This window comes from Sorex fumeus, unplaced genomic scaffold, assembly GCF_029834395.1.
Source record: "Sorex fumeus unplaced genomic scaffold, SorFum_2.1 ptg000039l, whole genome shotgun sequence".
In the NCBI taxonomy this organism is placed as follows: domain Eukaryota; kingdom Metazoa; phylum Chordata; class Mammalia; order Eulipotyphla; family Soricidae; genus Sorex; species Sorex fumeus.
The window spans coordinates 12,520,766-12,542,960 of record NW_026606096.1 but is presented as its reverse complement, the minus strand read 5'-3'; the positions used below and the strand labels follow the sequence as shown (position 1 = coordinate 12,542,960).

Here is a 22,195-nt window from a genome sequence, read left to right as displayed (position 1 = left end):
TTTATAAAATTATATAGTTATAGGATATGGCCGGGTTAAGTCTCCATCAAGATCTCTTAGCTTCTGTATACTATGAATAATTCATTCTAGTCACCTGACCTTTGGATATTTATTGAATTAGTCAGGCAAGCTCTTAGAGTATATTTGCACTGCATATTTCTTCTTCTTGGTGTTTGTATTCACAGAAGTCTTTTGGTTTTTCTGCTTTTAAGCATTAAGATCAAATGTTACCACCTCCAAGAAGTTGTCATGAAAAAAACATTGAAAATACCTCACATTAACAATCTATTTCCTTGAGTTCATTTGTTGCATGTTAATTATTATCACCTGTTAAAACAATCAGCAAACAACAAATAAGATGGATTTTGCTTAAAATACATCAGTTCACAAAAAGTTTAATCTTTCATTCCTGGCATTCTAAAATTAAAACCAAGAAATGGATACATTTCAAAAGTTTATATTGGCATTGAGAGGACAGAAAATATTACCAACATGACCTACACATGTTTAGGTGGGGTTGTGTGAGAGTATTTAACATATGTAATATAAAATTCACTATCTGGGAAACTTTAGGTGATAACTTTGAAGTAGAACAAAAAATATATCAAAGAGAATCCTGCTCACGACCTCAGCCCACTAATGTCTAAGGAGACCTAAATGACTACACTAACATAAATATCCTGAATTGAATCCTAGGTCAGAAAGAGGGTACTGGGGAAAAAAACAAGATTGAGGATGTAGGAGAAGTATATGGGATTTTAGTTGCCAGTCTCTCTTGGCTCATTTAATGAGTCAATATGACAAAACACTTAAATTTTGTATTGCAAAACATTGCAAATATTTTCTAAATTATTATGTGGATACTGCTAAGTATTTGCATACATAAGGTGTTGGTGTTAAGAGAGACTGGGTGTGATGTACGTGGCAAACCTACCACATACCTAGTTTCACAACTTTTCTGTACCTCTAAAAAAGTTTATATTTTAAAGTGATAGGAGCAAGGATGTAGCTCTATCAAAAAGTTCATGCTTTTTATGCAAGAGGAGTGGGCATGAATACCAGCACCACAAAAATAAGTAAGTAATAAAACGTCTGGGCTGGAGAGATAGTGCCGAGAGTGAGGTATTTTCACTGCATGTGATCAACCCAGGTTTCATCGCTAGCACCTAATAAGGTCCCCAGATCCCCACCGAAGTGATCCCTGAGCACTGAGCCAGGAGTAAAGTGATCCCCGAGCACTGCCAGGTGTGGCACAAAATACAAAAATAAAACATAAAGCTACTTTCTTGGAAAAATTTTATAAAGACAAGAAAATACCATGTTCACAGAACAGAAAATATGGGTGGTCTCTTTGTTCATCGAAAGTTCCCAGGTAGGTTCTTTTTTTTTTTTCCTCCTGCAATATTTTTGTGGGTTGTTTTATTTTTTTTTAATTTTTATTAGCAATCACCATGAGGTACAGTTGTAGACTAACAAATTTTTGTGCTTGGGTTTCAATTATACAATGATCAAATACCCATCCCTCCACCAGTGCCCATTTTCCACCACCACGGGTCCCAGTATCCCTCCCACCCCCCATCCCACCCCGCCCAGGTAGGTTCTTAAATGAAGATGAATAATAAAGGTGCTTAGATTCAGGGTTAGAAATGAGGGAATGGGGTGTGGGGGGAAGGAAAACAGAAGAGAGACTCCTCAGGCAAGAAGAAATGTAGTACAGGATTTTCAAGTACGGCTGAGTTTGTGGTGTTTTCATAGGAAAACTGGATTTTTGCATTTCTTTTTTGTTTTCCTTTCCTTTATTGTATTGTTGTTGTTGAATCACCCTGAGATACACAGTTGCAAACGCTGATCAGGTTTCATTCAGACAATGTTCCATCTCCCATCCCTCCACCAGTGTACATGTCCCAAGTTTTCCTGTTTCTTATCAAACAAAATCCCAGCAGTTTCCTGTTTCACACAGAGGTCTTGCTAATTTAGGGCTCATTTGTGGTGTTAAGATAAATTAACATCTTTTATTCAGACTTAGGCTGGTGGGGACTGTCTCTTTAGTTCAGACAGTTTAGTTTATATATTTTACCATATGCCCAGGTATTGTTTCTTTTCTTGTCTTTCCAAGGTCTGGGTCAGAATTTATGGTCTTGGAAAATTATAAACTTCTCACTCTCAAAAGGAGTCCAGGAATTTGTGGGGATATTTAAAATGTAGAGTGAGGACAGCTAAAATGAAGACCTGGCAAGGGGAATCTGAGGTTTCCACTTTCATTATTAAGATGTTGTTATTAAGACATCATTAAAATGACTATCAAAAACTATCTCAATTCTAATAAGATTTGATCTACAAAAATTGTGAGACTGATTCTAAAATTCACTCTAACAGTCAGGGGACCTAGGGTAATCAAAACAACTTTGAAAAATAAGTGCAGAGATTGAGGAATCACCCTAAGTGATTTCAAAAGTTATTATCAAGACAATAGAATACTGTGTATTACTATACAAACATTTGGCTACATCTTGTAGCCAAATAAGTTGCAAGAGACTATGAAGTGCACAAATCCTATCGTCCTGTTATATCTGGTTGTAGCAGACCACTGATGCTGTAACTTTTATAGGACAATAAGCTCCATGTCAGGAAGATTGTCTTACTTAATGGAGTGGAGGAATCTGAGACGGAGTCATCAACACTTTTATTGGCTCTTGTTAAATCTACAATACCCAGTTTGCATTCATACTAACCCTCATAACCAGTCTTTCATTGGTCTCCTTACAGAAAGAAATGTGCTCACACCCCTATACTGCTTTCTGGGTGCCGTTGAAGGAATGGGGTGTTCACTGACTAGGATTCTGTGTTCTCTTTTGATACTCCGTTTCAAGGGTTAGGAACTTGCATTTACAGTCCATACACTACTGCTGTCTAGTGGGAACACTATGCAAGTAGCCAGAGCTCTGTTTTTATAGGCTTCATTCCAAATCCCTCCACAAACAGTTGGTCAACAACATAAATCAGATCTGGTAAGTATTGTAAACCATGGTGCCCACAATAATTTTTTTTTAATCAGGTTTGACATGTGGGAGGGAAAGGGCCTGTGGAGAGAAGGCAGAGTCTATATTAAAGTGGAATCAAGAACTTAGATGCAATCAGGAAAAGAGCAACTCTTTAAAATAAGAAGAGTTCTGAGGAAGGGGAAACAAAGAGTTTGGGGAGTTTGGAGATGAGGAACTGTAAATAGTGGAGAGCAAGAGTAATAATTACAAAGCTGTCATTCTTCGTGAAAAAGACGGCATTCCGAAAGTGGGCCTATTTCAGATTCACAAATAAATCACAGAGAGTTGACAAAACCTTAATGACTTTAAAGTGAGACACAACACTCCTCACTAACATTCTCCTAAAGAAATATTTTTTAATCATTCTCTTAGCAAATCATTGAGAGAAAGAAATATCAAATGAATGATTGAGGGCCTGCTATAGGGGCAGGCTTAAGGGGTGGTTGGAAAGATTGGAAACAATGGTGGAGGGAATATATAATGGTGGTGGGTTGGTGTTGGAATATTGAATGCCTCTGCCAGACCATCATGAACAAATCCGTAAACCACAGCACAAAGGCAAAATGAATTAATTAAATGGCAAAAATAATATTTTGAATTAAGAAAAAAAGAAATAAGAAGACCTTCTTGGACAATGACCAGAAGGGACAGAGAAACAGGAAGTTGTTCTAAGACAGTTAAATAAAAGTTCATGGCTGGAGCGATAGTACCACGGGCAAGGCATTTGCCTTTCACCAGGCCGACCTGGGTTTGATCCTGGGCATCCCATATGGTCCCCACCTCAGGAGTAATCCCTGAGAGTAAAGCCGAGACTAAACCCTAAGCACTGCCAACAAAACAAAACCTTAAATTCGAAGATCACCTGAGGATTATTCATAAGCAATACAAAATAAATTATTTAGTCCTGGTTTGGGGGCAGGGTTTGGGGGTCTGTGTGGAAACATTCAAAATATGGTGGTGGGTAGGTGTAATGGTGGTGGGATTGGTGTTGGAATATTACATGTATCAAATTATTGTGAACAACTTTACAAAAGTAAAATTAAATTTAAAAAATAGATGCATAAAATAAAACATTGTTAAGAAAAAAGAAAGATCAGCTGAGAACTCTCAGTAATAAACTGGGGGATCTGAAATGAAAATTCAAAGTGCCTATGGTTCATTTTTGGTTTTATTTTCAATTTTCAAAGCTCACTAGTAAGGAATTCTTTCCTAAATTAACTTAGGATCAGTCCTTTTCTCATCCTAAAAAAAGTTGGATAATTTAAAAGCCAACTTTCCAATTGCCTACATCTTCCAGGTTGTTTATAGTTCAGTCACAAAACTAATCAGATTCCTTTGCCTTTCATTCTGTTTGGACATTCCTTCCAATTCCTCGAGTTTTGTCGGGGGGGGTTGTTGTTGGTAGTGATGGTGGTGTTTTGTTGAGGGGGCCACATCTGGCATTGCTCAGAGTTTGCTCCTGACTCTGCACTCAGGGATCAGTGGCTTTACTCAGGGAACCTTATGGTGTGCCAAGAATCAAACCCAAATCCTCTGGGTGCAAGGTAAAAGCTCTCGCTCCAGCCCAGTCCTGCAAGTTTTTTTTTTTTTTCCCCCTTTATTTTATTTTATTTTTTTTAAAGTTGTAGATTTACAATTTTTTGTGCTTTGGTTTCAATTATACAATGATCAGATACCCATCCCTCCACCAGTGCCCATTTTCCACCACCATGGATAATATCCCTCCCACCCCCATCCCCCCATCCCCCTGTCTCTGTGGCAGGGCAATCCCCTGTGTCCTCTCTCTCCTTTTGGGTGTTGTGGTCTGCAAAAGAGGCATTGAGTGGCAAACATGTTCAGTCCATAGTCTACTTTCGACATGCATCTCCCCTCCTGGGAGGATCCTCCAAACATCCTTTATTTGGTGCTCCCTTCTCTATCTGAATAGCCCTTTCCTCTAGGATACCCGGCTGGCCTCTAAGTTATGAAGTAATCCTCCTGGTGCTGATCTCAGCTATTCTTGGGTATTAATCTCATACTTTGTTACTTTATATCCCCCAGATGAATGCAATCTTTCTATGTCTATCCCTCTCTTTCTGACTCATTTCGCTTAGCATGATACTTTCCATATTGTACCACTTGTATGTAAATTTCATGACTTCATCTTTTCTAAGAGCTACATAGTACTCCATTGTGTAGATGTACCAAAGTTTCTTTAACCAGTCATCTGTTCTTGGGCATTCAGGTTTCTTCCAGTTTCTGGCTATTGTAAAGAGGGCTGCAATGAACAAACAAGTGCAGATGTCACTTCGACTATACATTTTTGCCTCTCTGGGATATATTCCCAGGAGTGGTATTGCTGGGTCAAACGGGAGCTCAATTTCTAATTTTTTGAGAATCGTCCATACTGTTTTCCAGAAGGGCTGAACCAGTGGACATTCCCACCAACAGTGAAGGAGTGTCCCTTTCTCGCCACATCCACGCCAGCATCGGTTGCTTTTGTTCTTTTGAATGTGGGCCAGTCTCTGAGGTGTGAGATGGTATCTCATTGTGGTTTTGATCTGCATCTCCCTGATGATTAATGATGTAGAGCATTTTCTCATGTGCTTTTTTGCCATTCGGATTTCTTCTTTGAGAAAGTTTCTGTTCATTTCATTGCCCCATTTTTGGATGGGGTTGGATGTTTTCTTCTTGTGGAGTTTAACCAGTATTTTGTATATCATGGATATCAACCCCTTGTCAGATGTGTATTCGGTGAATATCCTTTCCCATTCTGTAGACTGTCTTTGTATTTTGGTCACTGTTTCTTTGGAGGTGCAGAAGCTTCTTAGTTTAAGATAGTCCCATTTATCTATCTCTGTTTTCACTTGCTCGGCCAGTGGCGTGGCATCTTTGAAGATACCATTAGCTTCAATGTCATGGAGGGTTTTGCCAACTTTATCTTCAATGTACCTTATGGTTTCTGGTCTGATGTTGAGGTCTTTAATCCATTTTGATCTTACTTTTGTACATGGTGTTAGGCAGAGTTCTGAGCCTATTTTTTTGCATGTAGCCGTCCAGTGATGCCAACACAATTTATAAAAGAGGCTTTCCTTACTCCACTTCACATTACTTGCACCTTTATCAAAGATTAGATGAGCATATGATTGAGGAGAGATGTCAGTGTATTCAACCCTGTTCCATTGGTCTGCAGTTCTGCCTTTGTTCCAGTACCATGCTGTTTTAATTTAATTTAAAGACCAGCAAAGTACTTAAAACAACTACTCATAGATTTGGAAAAAGACATCAATAGCAACACAATACTAGTGGGAGACTTCAACACTGCTTTGTCACCTCTTGATAGATCAACCAGACTCAAGCTTAGCAAGGACATACTTCATTTGAGGGAAACAATGGAAGAAAGGGACTTAGTAGATATATACAGGACACTTCATCCACAAAAAGCTGAATACACATTCTTCTCAAGCGTACATGGAACATTCTCCAAGATAGACCACATGCTGAGCCACAAAACATGCCTCCATAAAATTAAGAAGATAGAGATTGTAGCAACAATCTTCTCAGACCATAATGCGCTGAAATTAGAAGTAAATCACACACAAAAACAGAAAACTAAATCAAACACCTGGAAATTAAACAGTGCACTATTGAACAACGAGTGGATTAGACAGGAAATCAAAGAGGAAATCAAAAGATTCCTAGAAACGAATGAAAATGAGAACACGAGTTACCAAAACTTATGGGACACAGCAAAGGCTGTGTTAAGAGGAAAGTTTATAGCTCTACAAGCATTCCTCAGGAAGGAGGAGCGAGCACACATAAGTAACATAACCTCACAGCTTAAGAGCTTGGAGAAGGACCAAAAAAAGGAGCACAACCCGAACAGGAGAAAGGAAATAATAAAACTCAGAGCAGAGATTAACGAGATGGAAACCCAAAAAACAATCCGAAAGATCAATGAAACCAAGAGCTGGTTCTTTGAGAAAATTAACAAGATCGATAAGCCTCTAGCAAAACTCACAAAGAAAGGGAGAGAGAAAACCCTAATAAACCGAATCAGAAATGAAAAGGGGGTCATTACAACAGAAACCACAGAAATTCAGAGGATCCTCAGGGAGTACTTTGAGAAGCTTTATGGCACGGAACATCAAAACCTCGGGGAAATGGATAAATTCCTAGACTCCTACAGACTCCCAAGGCTGAACCAAGAAGACCTGGAATACCTGAACAGACCTATCACCATCAAGGAAATTGAAATGGTAATAAAAAGTCTCCCCAAGCACAAAAGTCCTGGCCCGGATGGATTCACTAGTGAATTCTTCCAAATCTTTAAAGAGGACTTACTCCCAATACTCTTTAAGCTTTTCCACGAAATTGAAATATCAAAAACACTTCCGAACAGTTTCTACGAAGCAAATATCACACTGATACCAAAAGCAGACAGAGATACCACAAAGAAAGAGAATTACAGGCCGATATCCCTGATGAACACAGATGCAAAGATCCTCAACAAACTACTAGCAAATAGAATCCAACTACTCATCAAAAAGATCATACACCATGACCAAGTAGGATTCAGTCCTGCAAGTTTTATAGAGATCATGCTCTCCACAAATATAAGGCAGAGGAAGATTTGTGGAGATGTGGGCACAATATATGCCACTTTCCTTTGGAACAAGCAATACCTGAGAACATAACCAAGAGCCATGGGGTGCAGCTGGAATTGAGAGTCTGAAGTGGCTGACTCAAGTGCTTAAGAATCTTTACCTTTTGGGGATAGTGGGAACATTAGTGGTGGAGGATGGGCACAGGTGGAAGGATGGGTACTCGATCATTGTATGACTGAAACGTAAGCAGAAAGTATGTAAGTCTGTAACTGCATCTCATGGTGATTCATGAAAAAATAAAACTTAATCAATTAATTAATTAATTTTTTTTAAAAAGGGAGCTCCTATATAAAATGGATGGTGAGGGGGGCTGGGAGGGGCATGGGTGGGGCGAACTCAACCTTTCTTGCTGACTAGGATCACTCCATAGCATAATTCCAAGTTACCAAAAGATCCTCTTCATACTGAGGATGAAAATGGTATGAAATGAAGAAAGTGAAGGAGACAGCATGTTTGGAAAACAATAGACACCATTCTCAGCAGGGATGTCATAAAGAATTTCATGGAGCACTCATGAAATTCTTTCACTTGGTCACTTGACATCCCGCTATTCAAACTTTAAGACCTGAAAAATATACTGTTCTTGAAATGAGCACAGGAGACCCAGGAAGAAGAAGCCATTTCATTATTATTATTATTATTATTATTATTATTATTATTAGTGAATCACCATGAGATACTGTTACATACTTATAAACGTTCATTTTTGCATTTCAGTCATACAATGATCGGTTACCCATCCCTCCACCAGTGCCCATTCTCCACCACCAATGATCCCAGTACCCCTCCCACCTTCCCACCCCCTCCCCCTCTCCACCCTGCCTCTGTGACAGGGCTTTCCCTTTTGTTCTCTCTCTCCTTTTGGGTATTGTGATTTGCAACCGAGGTATTGAGTGGCCATCATTTCTGTTTAGTGTGCTCATATGCTAGCTTACCTCAGCATTGGATCATACCTGACAGAAGTGCTGGATTTGTTGTCATTACTAATTGCATGATGGAACTGAAATGTTTTCCCACATATTCTGCTTTCTAAAGTAAGCAGCTGCTTTGGGTTGACTGAAGAAAATCAGTCCAAACAGTAAAGTAAATCAGGGTAAATGGCTATAAAAAATGACAGAAAGGAAACTTAAGAAGTCACTCTCATCTCTTTTCTCTATGGCATCAAAGTCAATTTCTTTCTTATCAATCTCTTCCAAATGCAGTCAGCAAAACATATAGTTCTAATTCTTTTTTTGGGGGGGTATTTTTAACTCCTCAGTGAATGTTTTTCTTTTCTAAATTCTAAGCCTAGTTCTTGCCAATTGCTTTCCTTTTCAATTTTTTTTAATTGAGGTGGGATGCCACACCCAGCTCTGTTCAGGGGTTACTCCTAGCTCTGGGCTAAGGGATCACTCCTAACAGGGCTCAGGGAAATATATAGGGTGCTAGAGATTGAACCTGAGTTGACCGTGTGCAAGTAGGTGCCTTACCTGCTGTCTATCTTTCTGGTCCCACCAATTCCTTTCTAATGTATTCAAAAGCACATAGATGTCTAGTCCCACAACAAGATGACATTTCAATTAAATCCAATTTAAAAATTATGAAAAATAGAAGACATCGGTGAACCCAAAGAGCTCGATTTAAGAATGGAAGGCCAGCCACAGGCTCTAGGTGAAAAGGAAGCTCAGATAGAGAAGAGATTACCAAATGAAGGGTGTTGTGAGGGCCCTCCCAGGGTGGGAGAAGCATGCTAAAAGTAGTAGATAGACCAAACATGATTGCCACTCAAAGCCTCTCTTGCAAAACACAGTACCCAAAAGAAGAGAGAGAGAACAAGGGGGAATACCCTGCCACAGAGGCAGGATGGGAGGGGGGGGGGGGGGGGGGGATGAGGGGGGGGGATGCTGGGACCCATGGGGATGGATGACGGGCACTGGTGGAGGTATGGGGACTTGATCATTGTATAACTGAAACCCAAGCACAAAATTTGTAAGCCTATAACTGTACCTCATGGTTTTTCACTAATAAAAAAAAAAAATAAATAAAAATAAAAAAAAAAAAAAAAAAAAAAAAAAAAAAAGAATGTGTAAAATACTTGAATAGTCACGTCACGAAGAATATAGAAATACATGAATAATAAATACATCAAAGTGTTCAAGGTTAGTGCGAGCCGAGAGCGAGCGGTGGTGGTCGCTGTCGTTGCGCGCGCCGCCTCGTGGGTTTCCAGCGGCCTAGCGGACGCCGAGCGGGCGAAGATGTCCCAGTACATCCGGGTCACGGAGGAGGACGAGAACGACGAGCCCGTCGAGATCCCGTCCGAGGACGATGGCATCGTGCTGCTGTCCACGGTCACGGCGCAGTTCCCGGGCGCCTGCGGCCTGCGCTACCGGAACCCCATGTCGCAGTGCATGCCTGCCGTACGCACGCCTGGTGGAGGGCATCCTGCGCGCGCCCGACGTGGGCAACCGAGTCTACGTGGTCAACTACCCCAAAGATAACAAAAGGAACACGGAGGAGGCTGATGCTTTGTCGGCGGTGAAGGTGAAAAGGGCAGTGCAGAAGACGTCTGACCCCATCGTGCTCGGCCTGCCCTGGAAGACCACCGAGCAGGACCTCAAGGAGTATTTCAGCACCTTCGGGGAGGTCCTCATGGTCCAGGTAAAAAAAAAGATATCAAGACTGGTCACCAAAAGAGGGTTTGACTTTGTGCGGTTCACGGAGTATGAGACCCAAGTGAAGGTGATGTCTCAGCGACACATGATTGATGGACGGTGGTGTGACTGCAAACTCCCAAATTCTAAGCAAAGCCCGGATGAGCCTCTGAGGAGCAGGAAGGTGTCTGTGCGCCGCTGCACCCAGGACCTCACTGCCGACGAGCTGCGGCAGTTCTTCTGGCAGTATGGGGAGGTGGTCGATGTGTTCATCCCCAAGCCCTTGGGGGGGGGGGGGGGCGTTTGCTGTCGTCACGTTTGCAGATTATCAGGTGGCCCAGTCCCTGTGTGGCGAGGACCTGATCATCAAAGGCATCCTCTGCGTGCATATCTGCAACGCGGAGCCCAAGCACAATAGCAATAGGCAGTTAGAGAGAAGTGGAAGATTTGGTGATAATCCGGGTGGCTTTGGGAGCCAGGGCGGGTTCGGGAACAGCCGGGGCGGTGGGGCGGGGCTGGGCCACAACCAGGGCAGCAACATGGGGGGCGGGATGAACTTCGGCGCCTTCAGCGTCCAGCCGGCCATGAGGGCCACGACCCAGGCCACCCTGCAGAGCAGCTGGGGCATGATGGGGATGCTGGCCAGTCAGCAGAACCAGTCGGGCCCGTCAGGGAACAACCAGAGTCAGGCCAACATGCAGAGAGAGCCCAACCAGGCCTTCGGCTCTGGGAACAACCAGTACAGCGGCTCCAACTCGGGCGCCGCCATCGGGTGGGGGTCGGCCTCCAACGCGGGCTCGGGCAGCGGCTTCAATGCATGGACTTCAGCTCCAGCATGGACTCGAAGTCGTCGGGCTGGGGCATGTAGGCTGGGCTGGTCAGTTAGACGCTAAAGACTGGTGGGAAGTCAAATTTTTCTAAACTCACGGTAAGTATATTGTAAGATACATATGCACTAAGAATTTTCAAAATTGGTTTGTTTGGTGTGGAGTATATTTAGCAGTAATTTTGACATTTTTCCTTTAGAAAAAGAGGAAAAGCTAAAGGAATTTTCTAAGTTTTCTTACATAACGGGTTGAACTCTTGAGTGTTTGAAAGTGAACTGCTGTTTGCCTGACGGGTAAACCAACACCACAATTGCTATCAAGAAGCTTCTCCTGTAATATTTTATCCCTAGACTTGTCACCTGAGTTATTTGCATGTTCAAAGTGGAACCCATTGGTTAGAGCTGCATTCTTTCCTCCTCGTTTTAATTTGAACCCCACCATACGGATTTTCTCCTTAGGAAGGTCCCTGGAGATCGTGGTGTTGCAATGTTTGGTTCTTTTCTTTCTGTGTGTTTTCTTAACACTTGTCTCCGCTCATATGCGAGAGTACGATATGAAGCCTTCATTTAATCTCTGCAGTTCATCTCATTTCAAACGTCTGTGGAAGAAGCACTCACTGACAGGAGTGCTGTACTCACTGCACCGTGGGGCTCCGTCCGCTGCTTTGCCCACGCACTCAAGAGCTCGTCCCCACGCCGCCCAGGCTGCGTCTCTGATGGTGGGTGTCCCATTTTTATCCGCTACTCTTTCTTTCCTGGAGTCGGATCAACGCTGTGACGGCAAGGCTGTGCTGTGGACCAGAAGGCTGTCTGAACTTCTGAAACCTTGTGTGGGATTGATGGTGGTGCCAGGGCATGAGAGGCTGGTATGAGCGAGGACAGGAGAGCGCGTGCAGAGACTTGGTGGTGCATAATGGAGATTCTTTAACTGGGCAAGATGTGTCTCTCAACCTGTGGCTTTGGTGCGAGAGTGTGCGGAGAGCCATGTTAGCAGATAACATACGTACGAATGTTTCTTGCATTCAAAGGACATCCACGTCTGTTGGAAGACTTGAAGTGAGTCTTACTATTAGCGAACCAACGTTAGCTGAATGTGTTAGTGACACGATACTGTATTTGCTCGCCCCCTTGTCAACTGCTGTGAATGCTGTATGGTGTCTGTCCTCGTGTCCTCTCCTGCTCCTGATCTGTCGGTGTGGTCATGTGGCCTGGCGCTGGTGGGCTGAGCTTGTGTGCTCTACAGGAATCTCGGAGCTGAGTCGCCAGTGAGGGCGGGGGGGCGGGGGGGGGGGGCTGGGGCCTGCCCACCCCTAGGATGTGGTTGGTGGTCTTGTACCCTGTGCTCGGATGCTTTTATAAGAGTTGTCAATGTTGGACATTCTGAAATAAAACTGATTTAAATAAAAAAAAAAGAAAAAATGTTCAAGGTTAAAATCTAAAAGTCCAATAATTTTATAGTTGGTGAGAATGCAAGCCACTGGAATCCTCATAAATAGGCAGCAAATGTGATGGTGGCAAGTTCCTTAGAAAATTAAATGTAAATACATAATTAGCAACTCCATTTGTGTTTCTCCCTAGAAGATAAGACAGCATATGTATACACAAACTGTATAAAAATACACATCAGCTTTAGAGAAACTGGAACTCATCCAAACATTTATCCACTGGTTAGTGTACAAATTGTGATAAATCCCTGTAATAGAATGCTTCTCCCTGATACAAAAGAATTATTCATGGAATTCTATAAATACTTTTATGTTCTTTTCTTTCATTTTGGTGTTGGGGCTCATAGTTTACTTCTAGCTCTGCGCTCAGGGACCACTGCTGGTGGTGCATTGGGGACCACATGGAGTCCTGGAAATTGAACCCTGGGGCAGCTGCACTATATAGCTCCAACCCCTGGGATTCTATAAACCTTATACTGGACACAAGGCAGCATACTTTGAAATTAGAAATACATAAAAATGCAAAACAGATTATGGTATAATAACCCGGGCTACTTGCTCCAGTCTAGGATTATTTGGGCAAAGAATGACTAGAAAAGCATACAAAAGAACTTTCTGAATAATAGAAATGTTCTAAATTTTAATTGAGACATTGATTACATCTAGGAGTCTCAGTGAATTTTTCACATTATATGTAAGCCACTTTCTTTTTTTCTATTCCTCAGCCAAAGAAGGCAGAAAGAAAGAAAGAAAGAAACAAAGAAAGAAAGAAGAAAAAGTGTACGTAATAAGCCCACTAATATTCTCAAGTTATCTCAAAGATTTGTAATAGTAGTTGGATCAAAGACTAACCGAAATAAAGATAAGACTGTAATTTGAGATACCAAAGAGTAATGAATAAGACTTTGCATATGATTTATTTAGAATGGGTGAAGGACAACTAGAAGGTGAAGGTAACCACCAGATTCTTGGTTTGAGACAATTAGGTGGTTTGTGGTTTCAAATCCATAAAAATACAGAAGTTGAAACTTTAATTGATATGTGAGGGGATGAAAACGATTACATGTTTCACATATGGTTGAGGTGACCCTAAATTATGCAAGTTAGATCTGGGTAAAAGTTAGATATACTGTTTCACCTTGGATGGAAGAGGAATAATTTCCCATAATATCTTGATAGTTATCATCACACAGATATCATAACACAGATAGAAAGGAGAGGAGGTTGTCTAGAAAGAGAATGTAGTGAAAGTGCAATTAAAGAACTGATATGACAGAGCCTTTAAAAGAGTCTATAGACCAAGTAGAGAAGATATGGTTGACAAAGAACACTGACAAATAATGCCTAGAGATATCTGAGTAAGGCTTCCTGAGGAAGGGGAAGCAGCTGACACAGACAAAAGAACTATGCCTTTGATGAAACATTGGGTTGGAGAGGATAGGGTGGGTGGGTTTAGCTCCAGACAGTTTCTTTAGGTTGAAGGATGTCAAAGTTTTACAGCTTTGAGCTGGGAGGCCAGACCACCTCCTGAAAAAGACACAGGGGAAAAACGAATGGATTTCACAATCACTAAAGTAGAACAGCAGAATTTAACTTTTAAAACTTGGATTAAAAGCTTGAGACTGTATAGGGTAGGCGCCTGCCTGGCACACTGCTGATCCTGGTTTGCTCACAGCACCACATATCATCACCCAAGCACAGTGATCTCTGAGCACGGAGCCTGGAGTGGCCTGAGCATACCCAGGTGATGCCCCAAAATAAAAACAAATAACAACCAAACAAGGTTGATAAGGTCTCTGGCAACTGTTCAATGACAGTTGGAATCAGTGCCTTGATTTTTTTCATAATAACAACCTGTCTAGTTATGCATTTTCTTTTCTTCTTTCTTTAATTGAATCACCAAGAAATAAAGAGTTGAAAAGCCATTTATGGTCAGATTTCAGTCAAACAGTGTTCCAACACCAATCCCACCACCAGTGTACATTTCCCACCACCTGTGTCCCTAGTTTCCCTCCCGTCACTCTTCCCCCACAAGCCTCTCTCTACAGCTGGCAATTTCCTTCTTTCTCGCTTTGCCTGTATTTCCCCATCTCTGTCTGTCTCTGTCTGTCCCCCCCCATCTATCCCCCTCCCCACTTTTGGGTATTATGGTTTGAAACACAGATACTGAGAGGTTATCCTATTTGTTCTTTTACCTATTTTCAGCAAGCAGTTCTTAGAGTGATCATTTCCAACTATCTTTGTCAGTGCAATTTTCAATTGCATAATTTTATGCTTATGCCCAAGCTAGAAAGGAGAATGGTTGGGTTCATATAACATCATAACATCATGGATATACAAAAAGTTTCAATTAAAGAGTCAAAATTTTAGAGAATGAATAAAATTAGGTACCAAGGAGAGAGGAGAAGGACAGGAGGAAGCTGATGGACAGAAGAGGACAGGTACAAATTTGGACAGGAAGATCAGGTGCTGTCACAGCACAGGGTTGTTGGAAGTCTTTGAACCAGCAAACCAAAAAGACCAAAAGATTTGTCAGAGAGGGAATGTCTGCGTTGATTATTTCAGCAGACCCAGCATTTGGAGAAAGGAAATGACACAGGTATCAGATTGCTAAGGTAGAGTAGAGATCACAAAACCAAAAGTCTAGGATATTAGGTGAGTCAACGACAAGGATAATGAAGTTTTATTGATGATAGCAGATGCTGGAGAGCAAAACCATGCCACAGTTTTGATAGTCCAGTCCAGTGAGTAAGGCTGTTTCCAAACCACCACATAACAGCGGTGAGCAGGAGATGAGAGTAGCATAGCCAGCTGGCAAAGAATGGGAAAAGAATTGATGTTTGGACAGCAAATCAACCCCAATCACCATCTTAAAAATGCAGAGAGATGCAGAGAAACCTCCACTTAAGAAGACTAAGAATGAAATTTTGTTCTTGTTTCAGGGGGAGCAGATCTCAGCCTCATCAGGAAAGGTGGGTGAAGGGGAGGAAGTCGTAGAGTTGGCGCTGGACTGAGATGAAAGAAAGAGAGAGGGTGAAGAGTAAGGGCCCGGTGAGGAGTGCTGCTTGGCTGTGGAAAGTCAGAGGGTGAAGGGTAAGGGCATGGTGAGGAGTGGTGCTTGGCTGTGGGAAGTCAGCTCCTATTCTCTGCCACTAATCACTGGCCTCAATCAGTGTGGAGCGAACGGTAGTAGGGGCCACAGCAGAGTATATAAAACTAGAATGTGAGGGAGATACAGAACCACTGCCCAACTACAGCTAATCGTCTCTTCATACACTGCCATTAATCAGTCAACAAAAGGGAGTTCTTAGTCTCAAATGAGGTTGATGAAAATAGTTGATTACCTAAACTTCTTTACAGGTGATAAAATAATAGAAAAATTGCAACTGAGTAGCCAATTCACCATATTATTGTTAAAGACTTTGATATAAAAATGAAAATAAGAAAATAAAGACTAATATAAAGGCTTGTCGACCAAGTGATCTTTTATTGTTTAAGGGCAAATCCTGAGCATGTCATTTTCTTTTCTTTGTTTTTTTTGTTGCTTTTTGGGTCTTACCCAGCGATGCTCAGGGGTTACTCCTGGCTTTGCACTCAGGAGTTACTCCTGGTGGTGCTCCGGGGACCAAATGGGATGCCAGAAATCGAACCCAGGTTAGCCGCATCCAAGGTAAACGCCCAACCCCGCTGTACTATTGCTTCAACACCCTTAACATGTTATTTTCATTTCCTTTTAATTTCACTTCCATTGACTCTTCCAGAAAACAAGGGATATACTGCTGAAATGGTTTTTTATTGTCAAAGTTCCTGGCTTTTACATTGCTGTGTAGGCTGTAATTAATTGCCTTAGTGGCATCCTGGTCCTAGAGAGAAATATGAGAAAGGGGCTTACTTGACTGGTATTAGTCAGTGGGGATGCACCATTCATGACAAACATTATCCATATCACTCATGTGTCTGACAGATATGTGATTGGCAGCTAGACTGAGCACATTTCAGCTGCAGGATTTATCCCAAATTTGATTCAATGATTTCTGAGATAAAAGCATCATAAATATCTTCAAGCAGTCACTAGAAATTGCCAAGGCAGTAAAGGAGAAATTATTGAATTATCGATTCTGATACTGAATTTCTGTTTGATATTTTTATTTATATAACTGTTGGTCTTCTAAAAAAATACACTTTGTTCCAGTGCCAGACATCTCATGAGAAATTCATTTTCTTTTCATTTTAAGATACTTGGATTATACAGAAAAGGCAATGAAATAGATTAGGAGGATTTAAAAAAGAAGAAGAAGAAGAAGAAGAAGAAGAACTAAGTACTAAGGCAGAAGGGAAAAAGCTCAGTGAAGACAGGAGTTTATTGAATAACATGAGTGTGTTGATCTGAAGTCATCCAGAATAGGATTAGCAGAACACTAGATGAAAGACAACCATGCGAGCAAGCCGGGTCCCGGGAAAACATCCAACCCCATCAAAAAATGGGGCAATGAAATGAACAGAAACTTTCTCAAAGAAGAAATCAGAATGGCAAAAAAGCACATGATAAAACGTTCTACATCATTAATCAAGGGAGATGCAGATCAAAACCACAATGAGATACCATCTCACACCTCAGAGACTGGCCCACATTCAAAGGAACAAAAGCAACCGATGCTGGCGTGGATGTGGCGAGAAAGGAACACTCCTTCACTTTTGGTGGGAATGCGGACTGGTTCAGCCCTTTTGGAAAACAATATGGACGATTCTCAAAAAATTAGAAATTGAGCTCCCATTTGAGCCAGCAATACCACTCCTGGGAATATATCCCAGAGAGGCAAAAATGTATAGTCGAAGTGACATCTGCACTTGTTTGTTCATTGCAGCACTCCTTACTATAGCCAGAAACTGGAAGAAACCTGAGTGCCCAAGAACAGATGACTGTTTAAAGAAACTTTGGTACATCTACACAGTGGAGTACTATGTAGCTGTTAGAAAAGATGAAGTCATGAAATTTACATACAAGTGGTACAACATACAAGTGGTACAACATGTTAAGCAAAATGAGTCAAAAACAGAGGGATGGACATAGAAAGATTGCATTTGTCTGGGGAATATAAAGTAACAAAATATGAGATTAATACCCAAGAATAGCTGAGATCAGCACCAGGAGGATTACTCCATAGCTTAGAGGCCAGCTGGGCATTCTAGGAAAAGGGCAGCTCAGATAGAGAAGGGAGCACCAAATAAAGGGTGTTTGGAGGATCTTCCCAGGAGGGGAGATGCTTGTTGAAAGTAGACTATGGACTGAACATATTTGCCACTCAATGCCTCTTTTGCAGACCACAACACCCAAGAGGAGAGAGAGAACAAAAGGGAATGCCCTGCTACAGAGGCAGGGTGGGATGGGGATGGGGGTGGGAGGGATATTATCCATTGGGGTGGAAAATGGGCACTGGTGGAGGGAGGGGTATTTGATCATTGTATAATCGAAACCCAAGCACAAAAAATTTTAAATCTACAACTGTACCTCATTGTGTTTAACTAATGAAAATTTTAAAAAATGGAAAAAAAAAGAAATAAAATAAAAAGATGAAGCACCAAAGATGCTTTGCAGGGCATGGGATCAAAAAAGATTCAAGCATAATCCATATTTTTTTTCAATTTGTCTAAATTTTTATTTGACTAGCAATACTTAGATCTCCAATTTTTACTTCCAGGCTTTTCTCTGAAAATGATTTTTCCAATCAGTTGTCTTGCCATCCAGAAACACAGGTTTGTTTTGTTACTCCATTAATTTCCTAAATTAGACCCATTTTAGACCATAAAAAACAATCTAAGTAATTCACCTTTCTTTACTTTTCATTTCTACTTTATTATTTTTCATATTAGGTTTCTACTTTAGAAATTGAAATTAACTCTTAAAGGTGTCTCAACCACCTCGCTTTCTAATGCAGGTTTCATCTTTTCAAACTCTTCAATATTTAACTGAGGTGATATGTTTATAACATTCTTTGTTACAGATGCAAGTATGTAATTTGACAAATGTATATAGTACAGCATGCAAACCACCAAAGGAGGAATTATATCCATCTCCACACCACTTATTCCATCTCTTCTTCCCTTCTAGTCATCATCAATTAAATACATAAATATTTAGATACTGTTTGAAAAATTTTAATGATAAAGATCATGACATCTAAGCATTATGACAAAGGTCCACTTGATTTGAAACGGTACTAATTCTTTAGAAAATTATTCTTTATAACAATATATAATATGAAGTTGCAAGTGACTTTGGGTATGATCTAATTCAACAGTGTACCCATTTTTTGGGCATTATATAATGGGATGGGGAAGTTATAGTGAGTGAATATATAAAGGTTGAACAGGATGTCAATGGAAACAATGAATGAAATATCTCTGGATAATATAAGACATTAGGTAAAGGACGTATTTGTATTGGAAGCCATATAGAATATAACTGAGACATTTTCCCAGAACACAGACACAAAATATTAAATAGATATTCATTTCATGAATGTAAATAAATAAGGCGTGTGGTACTAAACAAATGTAGATCAATACTGAACTTTTTGATTAATCTAAATATTCTTCTGTTTTGCTTAATATCTTTTAAGTAGAATGGATTAGAGAAAAGATACAGACCCAGAATAATAATACTCAGAGGAATACTGCTTAAAACTGGATTAAATTTATATTTACTCAACAGAAAATTGCACATGTACTTATGCATGCAGTGTCTTCCATCATCCTTACTTCATATCCCCATTATCAATTTTGCCAGATGTGGCTCATAACAAGAACAAGCGAATATCTTGAAGACCCATGAATAGCTTATTTGAATGGAAATGTCATCTTGTTTGGTTCAATTAAATTTGTTCTTTGGTCAGTTCATAGAAATTCTTTCTCTTATTGATACTACCCATCTTTGCCTTGAAGGAGAAGTACAAATATCCACAGTGTAGATGTAACCGTCAAATAACTTTTCAGTGTTTCCAACTGTCTGAAAATACCTATGGTGGAAAGTAGTCTAAGTGAAGCCTCTCAGTGTGGGATATTTATGGCACTGTAACCATTACTGGCATTTGGACTTCATTCCCTTGTACCTTTTATCATTCTTTAGTGCAACGATGGTTCAGATTTTGTGTTCTCTCCTACAACCAGTACTTCCTTCTCCTCCACAAAAATGTTATCTGCCAGTCCAAGTGAACACCGCCATGCTGCTGGGAAACCTGAGAATGTATGTTCTTACACACCATCCCAAAATTGAAGACCAGCAAACTGTTTTACATTTTTGTGAGGATACCTTGGAGGTATAACCAACTGACATAGAGATCAACTGAACATAGTGAGACAGGGTTCTTCCGAAAATGTTTAGGATGTCACATCATTCCTCCCCCCGCCCCACTTTGCTTCCCCCCCCCCCCCACTTTGCTTCTTTATTTTCCTATGAGGTTTTTTTGCCAACACTTCCTGAGGACACTTTTCACAGAAACATTCAATTTTGCAGTTCGTCTCCAACAAATCCAGTCTAAACAAGTTGACTGAAACAGTCGTGTGCCTCGGGGACTGCCCTCCTGAAATTCTTGGTCATGTTATATTTGATTTGACTTTCATTAGTGAGGTCCAAAGGGAGGATGGAGCAAATGGCAGGGAGCTTGGAGACTTGGCTTGCACAAAATCCTGCATCGTGTTGCTTCCTACCTATAGGGCAGGCAGGTTCTCAGCTCTCACCTTTGAACACAGACACAGTCTCTTAGTCCTTGGCAGTGCGTTCTGCCAGGTTGCATGATGTTGCAGATATCCGTGAGTTTTGGTACTCACCTTAGGGGCATATCATGCCTAAGCAAGTGCAACATTAAAAAGAGAAGAGAGGTAATGATGACATCTTCAGATGAAGCCCACAATAGCAAACAATATGCACTGTTCTGTTCTTTGAAGGAGGCCTCACATATTCACCTACAGTGGGTCTCCACAGATTTTGTAGAAGCACCCAGTCATCTTATTTTCTTCTTTATATTTTTTAATTTTTTGTTTTGGGGTCATACCTAGTGGTTTTCAGGGTTCAAACCTGGCTCTACTCTCACGGATCAATCCTGGCAGTGCTTAGGAAACATATGGGGTATGAGAGATTGAACCTACATGAACCATGTGCAAGCTAAGTGTCTGCCTGCTAAAGTATCTAACGCAAGTGCCTACTTGCTAAACTATCTTTCTCTCCCCATTTTTTGGTAATGATCTTAACAAAGACAAAGCTTTTGGTGAAAAATATTAATGGTCTTATTAATAGTTAAGGTAAGAAAAAATTTTGTTTTGAGTTGATGTGGTAGAATTGTTAAATATGCTTCTCAACTTCAATATCTCCTCCTCTGAAACGTATACGTACGTTGCTATAATTACAGCAGGTAGGGCATTTGCCTTGCATGCAGCCAACAAGGCAGAGCCGAGTTCGATTCCTCCGCGCCACTCGGAGAGCCCAGCAAGCTACCTAGAGTATCTCGCCCACACGGCAAAACCTGGCAAGCTACCCGTGAAGTATTTGATATGCCAAACACAGTAACAAGTCTCACAAAGTTACTGGGCCCACTAGAGCAAATCGATGAACAACGGGATGACAGTGACAGTGCCTATTTACTGATCAGGTTGGATTATTTTTTCCAGTATGCCTTTTATCTGAGTGTGATCTTGTGATAAAGTTCTGGTTAATGCTATATAAACATGTAAGCATATGGTATTTCATGAAATCAGCCTAGAAACACATGAAGGAAAAGAAATCAATTGTCTTAGGTGCGCCTGAGCCATTAAATAGTGATAGAGGATCATGAAGTAGCTTTAATAGGAGAAATAATCAGTTATAATTGTGTTGTAAAAGGTAAAGCTTGGTACTTTGATAAGAATGCTATATGTATTTCTGGATTATGAACATTTCAATTCCATGTAGTTAAGAGGGCATCATACATTGCGACCTTAAAGTCAGAATACTTGAGGTCTGAGCAAAAGTACAGTCGGTGACATGCTTACTGTGCACATGGGTCTTCTTCCTAGCACATAATATAGACTCCTGAGGCCACTACAAGTGATCAGTGTAAAACCAAGAAGGAATAAGAACTGACCATCACTGGATATGCCCCACCCAAAAAAGAATGAAATAGATGTGAAAACTAAAGTCAGAGTTCTCTCTTTCTCTCTCTCTCTCTCTCTCTCTCTCTCTCTCTCTTTCTCTCTCATAGAGGTTGGAGGAAATTGGACACTCTGGTGATGTATATGATTTAAAACTTTATACGCAAGAAACCATATAATTAACAATACTTAAATCACTGTTTTCAAAGGTAAATATATACAATATATAATTCTGTACTAAACCTATAATTTTATGGCATACCCAGTGGTGTCAGACTTCATACTATACATAGATGATTTTGCACCTGAATATAAATGGACAGTCATGGAAAATAAATTTATTTCATCAAAGCCTGAGGGTTTATTTTCATTAAAAATTGCTATTCACATGCTTGTAGGTTTATATACCAGGAATGAATGAGATTGTACAGACTCTACTTTCTCTTTCTGATTCATTGTGATGATATTGGCACCCTCTGGTTCC

At 40.7% G+C, this 22,195-nt stretch overlaps 1 pseudogene; it reads left to right on the top strand.

The window, feature by feature from the left end:
* The first annotated feature begins 10,408 nt into the window (after positions 1-10,408).
* On the top strand, positions 10,409-11,185 carry LOC130028192 (TAR DNA-binding protein 43-like; annotated as a pseudogene).
* Positions 11,186-22,195: the final 11,010 nt, after the last annotated feature.